Source organism: Lipotes vexillifer, unplaced genomic scaffold (genome assembly GCF_000442215.2).
Source record: "Lipotes vexillifer unplaced genomic scaffold, Lipotes_vexillifer_v1.1 scaffold1326, whole genome shotgun sequence".
In the NCBI taxonomy this organism is placed as follows: Eukaryota; Metazoa; Chordata; class Mammalia; order Artiodactyla; family Lipotidae; genus Lipotes; species Lipotes vexillifer.
Window position 1 is genome coordinate 68,589 of NW_006790131.1, and position 7,511 is coordinate 76,099.

Below are 7,511 nucleotides of genomic sequence, written 5' to 3' on the forward strand. Positions count from 1 at the left end.
GGAGGATCCCACATGCCGCGGAGCGGCTGGGCCCGTGAGCCATGGCCGCTGAGCCTGTGTGTCCGGAGCCTGTGCTCCACAACGGGAGAGGCCACAACGGTGAGAGGCCCGCATACCGAAAAAGAAAAAAAAAAAAAAAAAAATAAGAGGTCCCATGAAATTTTTAAAAATGGGATTTTTGTATCAAGCTTTTAAAAACCCTTTTAAAGGAAGAATTTTATTCATGAGAGAAAACTTTTTTAACTTGAAATCTGCAGTTCAATTTCAATGTGTTTTAAGAAAATACCTCCATAAATGTAATGATTAAGTGAATTTTTATCAAGCATTTAGAGAGCTGCACAACATTATTGGTTTATGCATTTTTTGCTTGCATGTCTGATCTTCCTGACTATGACCCTGGTCATCTCTGACCGTTGTTTAGTAAGTGTGTATATTAGAGTTTGGTACCTAGAGTCTAGAGCTTCTTAATTAGGAACCTGAGATCCTCCAAGGCAATGCCTCGTTCCATTTTCATTGTGAGAAGTTGTTTTATAATGGTAATTTAAGGTACAAAATACAAGGTACTTGAGAGTTTTGTCATTTGTGTGACATTTATCTGTGTATGAAACTGGAAGGTAACCATAATACTGTAAGGTAAAGCAGATACCGTAAGCCTTTAAGAGATAACTGAGCAGTATACTTGGATGTCTTTGCTAAAAAGAAATTCAGATACCCTGTATATGTTTTCTTATCTGGTGTGTCTGGTTACTGTTGAATAGTTTAATTTGATCAACTTGCTGCTAGTAACTTAAACCTGCTCTACTTTGAAATCATAAGCTAATTGCAATTATATGAATGTTTTTACAAAAGAACAGTCATCCTTGTTTATAATTGCTTTATTGCTGTAGATTGATGTGTTTTAGTTTTGGCAAATAGTGAAGTGTTTCATCAGGAAAGGGACACAGGCCTTTCAGTGTTTACCAAGAAAACCAGCACAGGTAATAAGCACCGACTCAAAAGATTGTTAGGTTTCTAAGAAGCTTGAAGACTAGGTAGGAAGTGGGAACACTTTTTTGATTGCTGGAATAGTTCAAAGGCATGGGGTCTGAGGCATTGCTGTGCTCTACTGTAATCCATAGTGCTTACTCTGACTTCTTGATTCATGTTCATTCGGAGCTCTGTGATTACTGTACAGTGTTCATGTATTCAGAGCAAAAAGGACAAAGAGAAGACACATACTATTTTAGAGGCCTAAGTGGCCTGAGAAATGCCTCTTGGCTATGTGCATGAAATTGCTAGCCCACAACACTATTGCTAAAAAGAGACATCACTGTTTCGGGTTGTAACACTGACTGCCTTCATCTCCTCTCCCAGCAGAAACTCACTTAGTTGCCAGAGTGATTTGGGGAAGAGGAAGACCTAGGAGCAAACTAAGAAGTTAAGACTCAGGAGTCACTTTTGCAAGACTAATGTCATTTTGTTCCTGTTTAAATTTTGTTCTTTTCTTTCTTTTCTTTTTTTTTTTTTTTTAAATCTCTCCTGGACCTTCTTAATTAGAAACTTACACATATCAACATTTCCTGATCCAAACTTTTATTCTAGAGTTGGGCTTGACAGCCTCTGGTTCTGAGGAGTGGTGGAAAGACACTTTAAAACACTTGTCTTCTGACTTTCTTAAGTTTAAAATTAAATAGGGGGGAAAAAAGTACAGATGGAAACAATACAAAAGAATTAAATACTATTATTTTGAAATATACTCTCTAAAACACCAAGAAACAAACAAACCAGTGGAGCCCAAAAGTGGCTTCATATTGTGTGGCAAGTCTCTGAGGAAAAACATAAGTCTGTAATGCCTTATATGATATTTAAGAGAACAGTTACAAAATAACTAAATACTAAATAATATTATATCATCCCTGTATCCTGCAGTACCATGTTTTAGAGGTTTGTTCTTGACAGCATAAATATTAAAATTTAGAAGTTAATCATTTTTTAATTGAAGCATAGTTGATTTACAGTTAGTTTCAGGTGTACATAAGTTAATCATTTTATATTCAGTTATTACTAGCACAAGATGTGAACTTAGAGAGCCAGCTGTATACATACCATGTTGCAATGAGTTTGTTTTGTGAATCATTTGGATTCTTTGTCTGCAAGCAATGGAAAGAGATTGTCTTAAGCAAAATGCCAATATGTTTAAAGGAAGACCAAGATGGCTAAACCTTAGAGTGGCCTGAGACAAAGGCAGACAGCTTCTGGGATCTCAGCAGCCAGAACTGGCAGCCTTTCCCTTTAGGATGCTCCCTTAGGTGATAGCCATCTCTGACTTTGAAAATCAAATTCCCAAGAGAGAGGAGCTTGATTGGCTCAAGCTTGGATCAGGTTTCTCTGTCTGGATCAATTACTGTGGCCAGAGGGGATGATTACTATGATTTACAAAGTAAGGGGTGAGGGGGTAGAGAAGCAGAGGGTCTGAACATACAAAAGGTATAGCTGACCTACAGGTAATTTCATATGGGAAAATTAAGAAATGAGGAAGCATTAATTCAGGGTGATTCTCATTTGTGAACTGTTTTCTAATATCACTGTAGACCTCTAGTGCTTTTCTAGAGGGAAGAATGTTTGGTGTTAAATAGGTTATTATTATTTTAACTATAATTAAAATAATGAGAGTTAGCTGTATTGGTTTTTAAAAACTAAGAGTATATACAAGAAACTTTGCTCTTCATCTTTGAGAACACAGAATTTTAGTTCTGCTCCCCCCGCCCCCATCATAATGTTCTAATTTATTTCAATGAGATACAGGTTTTTCCTGGTCATTAGGAAGCTTATTTAATATTTACATTAAATCTTAATGTAAGAATAATGGTCAAAGAAAACAGGTAAAATAAACACCAAATTAGGGGATGTTTTTGTGATTGTGGTGAGTGCTCTTTGGATGACTGGATTTCTTTTTTTTGATATATTCTTTACTTTAATACTATTAATTTGCATTTATTCTTTTTTGGGAGGCTATAGAATGGCTTTATTTTCTCAGACTTGTAGAGTTTTGTTTCCTAAAATTAATCAGTCCATATCAAATAAGTACTAACAATGTCATAGAACTTTATTGGTCACTGTGGGGAAGCAAAGAAGTAGTGAGCCCTTGTACTTAAAGATCATCTCACATCTGTCCCCACTGAATTTTACATTTGTTCTTGTTATTTAATATAAGAAAAAATATCATATAAGCCATTATAAACTTAGGTTTTTCCTCAAAGAGACTTGCCACACACTATGCAGCCACTTTTGGGCTCCACTGGTTGGTTTGTTTCTTGGGGTTTTAGATGGGATATTTTAAAATTAAAAATGTTCAAAAATTAAGACATCTGAGATTCATTAAGAAATATTTTCTCTATTGATAATAATTGATCTGGAAAACAACATTAATTACTATTCCACAGCTCCTTGTTTGTATAACAATTAATTGAACATATTTGTTTTTTTAGTTAAGTAGTATAAAATATACAGCTATGGTAATTAGAGATATTTGTTAAATGCTGCATGAATGACTGGGATCATAAGTGTTATGGGAATTTAGCAAAGCAGCAAGAGGTAGTTACATATAACTATTAGTATGTGATTAATATTGTATCTGGGAGGATAGTTTACCAAATTTGCTTTGGGGAGTCTGTTAAAAGTATCAGAAATAAGGATATATTTAGCTCCCATCATTTATCTGGCCTTCCCAGTGCTACTTAGGAGAATTGTTAAGCATAATTAAACACGTATGTCCTTGCTACTTATCTTGGTACATACTACATAGAGTTGCCCATGTGAGAAGCATTCCATCACAAATGTGGGAGCCTGCAGTTCAGAGTACAGTTGGCCCTCCATATCCCTGGGGTCTGCATCCAAGGATTCAACCAACCACCAATCGAAAATATTTGAAAAAAAATTCCAGAAAGTTCCAAAACGCAAAACTTGAATTTGTCATGCTGGCGACTATTTACATAGCATTTACGTTGTATTAGGTATTATAAGTAATCTGGAGATGATTTAAAGTATACTTGAGGATGCATGTAGGTTGTATGCAAATACTACACTACTTTATACAAGGGATTTAAACATTTGTGGATTTTGGTATCTGTGGGAGTCCTGGAACCAATCTCCTGTGGATATGGAGGGAGGACTGTATCTGCCCTTGTAACTTCGTAGTGGGTATTGGTGGTTGGGTGAGGCTGGCAGTGGTGGTCCTATTGAAACTTCTTTGTTTTGCTGTCTCCTAATAACATGTGACCTTTCCATGGACCTCTGTTTCAGGACAATTTCCTGAGCTCCCAAGAAGAATTTTGTATATTCCACACAATTTATAAGTATTTTAGGTTAGCGTCCAAGTAGGCACTTCAAATTTGAAGCTTCCTCAGGGGCTTTTGGTGAAATGACCCTATACTCAAACTTATTTTATATATGTAGATTTAATTTGTCAAGAAATTCCTTGTGAGTAGCTCCTCAGTTCACCTCAGGACTGTTTTTTGCACAGTGAGTGTTTCAAGATTAGAAGCTATTATACCCCAACTCCCTCTTAGGGCACTAGTGGCTGAATATACTAATAAGCACTTACATTTTCTCCCCTAACTCCTTAATAGGAAAATTTTAGGGTTATTCTTGGGTTTATTTAACTATATTTTCCTACTCAGTCAAACAATTTAAATGGGATTTAAGCCATATAGTAATCCTTAATAAGGCATTGGTTATTGAAAAATCTTGGTCAATGTTTGAGCAAGCTGTTCACTAAAGTGTGATTTCAAGCCTTGTGCAGCTGAACTTTTCCAGCCTGAACCACCACCTGTATGTAAACTTGGAAGGACTCAAAGAATTAAAGCAATTTATCACCCTCAAGTCATTTATCACCAATCACAACCACCTGCCTCAAACAAACAAACATATCAGCCACTATCTTTCCATCATTACTTCCTGTCTTGGTAAGATGATATCTAAGAGAGTAGTAGGCTTTGTTACACACAAGAACAACCGAGTTAATAATTATTTCACCAAATGACTAGTATATCTGTAAAAATAACTTTGTGTAAATTATTTAACCAAATGATTAGTATATCTGTAACAATAACTTTGTGTAAAGGAGACTTACTTTAAAGGTCTACATCAAAATTACAGGGTAGATTGTTTTTTATATTAAGCAAATGATGGATTAAAAAGAAAACTGGTTCTGCTTAAATAATAATGTTTTATTGGTTGTTCGTCTCAAAGTCACCAATACTATTAACAGTTTAATACAAGTTCATTAATTTAGTGTTTTATAACAATTTAGAGTAAATAGTTATAATAACAAATTAACACTTTCCTAGGATTTGAGGAAATTTTAGTGAGCTTCATACTCTGAAAAGATTTTTCCTGAAAAGTTAGGGGACGTTTCCTAAATCATAAAAAGTTGTGATAAAAAGGCTAATATTGGTATGAGGGATAGAGTAAAAGGAAAACCGTAAAAACCAAGTAAGAATTGTCCTGTGAGTTATTTTAAAAAGACTAAGTTAAGATCAATATATTCTTTTGTTATGTAATATATGTTTTAAGATTCTGTCAGGATTGGTGATAAACCTGCCAAGTGTGAAATAATAGTAAAGTGTGTACCAGGAAGTGTATTGCAACATTGTTAATAATGACAAAAGGTTGGAAACAATCTGAATGTCTTTCTTTGGGACCAGTTTAATAAATTATGTGTCCATATAAAAAGGAATGTAGTGCAGCTGTTGAAAGGATGAGATGTTCTGTTTACAAGGTTATGAAATGAGCTCCAAGATTTGTTAAGTAAAAAAGCAAGCTGCCCAGGTGTGTATCTTTCCTACCATTTGTATAGGTGGAATAAAACAATGTATAAATATGTGTTTGTATATGCAAATTTACTTAGGGAAGGACACAAAAAGCTGGTGGTAACAGCAGCCTTGTAGCAGGGAAGGGGAGGGTGGAGTATGCTAAGGACTTCACTTTTTATTGTGCATCCTTCTGTGCCTTTTGTATTATATGCAGATGTTGCCTACAAAAAATAAATAGTAAAAAATATTCACCTGTTGCCTTGATGGTATCAAGTGGAGGAGGTATTGCTTAACACTACCACTTCTGTCCTTCCTGTGTCTTGTCATCTACCTGTTATCTTGTGGACTATAGGCCACCACCACCAAGTCTTTTTTTTTTTTTTTTAATTTACACGACATACACTAGTCTTTAAGCAAGGAATTCTTTGCTCTGTACAGTGCAAAACACAGTGTAAATAAGTATTTGCTTTTTTGAAGATTTTTTTGCAGGACCTATTTTTCTGGCATTTTTGTGAATTCATGATGATGATGGTAAAAGTAAGTAAAATACATTTGTCAAATAGCCTTGTGATCAAGTTAAACTAGTCATCCTCAGGAGATATCGTTTTGATTGTTTTTTTTTTTAATGTCCCACAAAGATGTTGTTAAACCTTTTATTTGTTCATATATATTCCTAGTTTGTTGTTTATTTTAAAACTTTTGTTAGTATTGTGTAGAAGTTTAAACATAATCAAATTGATTTGTGTCTTTTCCCCATGCTTTTTAAACTTAGAAATTAGAAATATTATCTGGTCACTTAATATTCAGTCTCCTTTGTACCTAATTTTTATAATTAACTTCACATTTTTTTTCACAGAGTGGAAGTTTCACCATGGGTTTATGCTATGATTCTCAGCTTTAGAGGTTCCTTGACCCAGTGTATTACTTTAGCCAGAGATGAGCAGATTCAAGGAATCGGTCACTAACCAAACTCAAGAGACTGATTTTAAAATTTAAAAATTATTCTCCAGGATAACCAATATTTGAGGGCTTTACTTGGGAGATATCCTTGTTGATAAGTCCATGTAAGAATAATAATTTTAGGTCACAAAGTTGCTTGACACACTCTTAGGACAATGAAAATTATATGAATATTTATATCAAGTTAGGGTAACTGGAGAGATTTTTCTATTTTAAGGATTTTTTAAGATAAATATCATGGAAAATTAATTAGATTGCTACATGTTCCACATAGTGCCGGAAACAGAATAACAAACTAATTGTTCCCTGTACTTTGTTCGCTTTTTTCTCTCTTTTAAAAAGGGATATGGGACTTCCCTGTTGGCGCAGTGGTTAAGAATCTGCCTGCCAATTCAGGGGACACAGGTTCGAGCTGCGGAGCAACTAAGCCTGTGCACCACAACTACTGAGCCTGCGCTCCAGAGCCCACGAGCCACAATTACTGAGCCCACGTGCCACAACTACTGATGCCGCGCGCCTAGAGCCCATGCTCTGCGACAACAGAAGCCACCGCAATGAGAAGCTTGCACATCCCTACAAGAGTAGCCCCCGCTCGCCTTAACTAGAGAAAGCCCGCATGCAGCAATGAAGAGAAGACCCAACCAAGCCAAAAAATAATAATAATAAAATAAAATAAAAAGGGATACGTCTTCCTATCTTCCAGAAACCTGAACTCTCCAATTTCCAGATCCTGTTAGGAATAACCATTCAAGTAGGGAA

At 35.4% G+C, this 7,511-nt stretch overlaps 1 protein-coding gene across 1 annotated transcript in view; it reads left to right on the top strand.

Annotated features, from left to right (window-relative positions):
• ADSS2 (adenylosuccinate synthase 2) overlaps positions 1–7,511 on the top strand; it is a 40,685-nt gene that overhangs the window by 5,873 nt on the left and 27,301 nt on the right. The gene's annotated exons all lie outside the window — the stretch shown is intronic.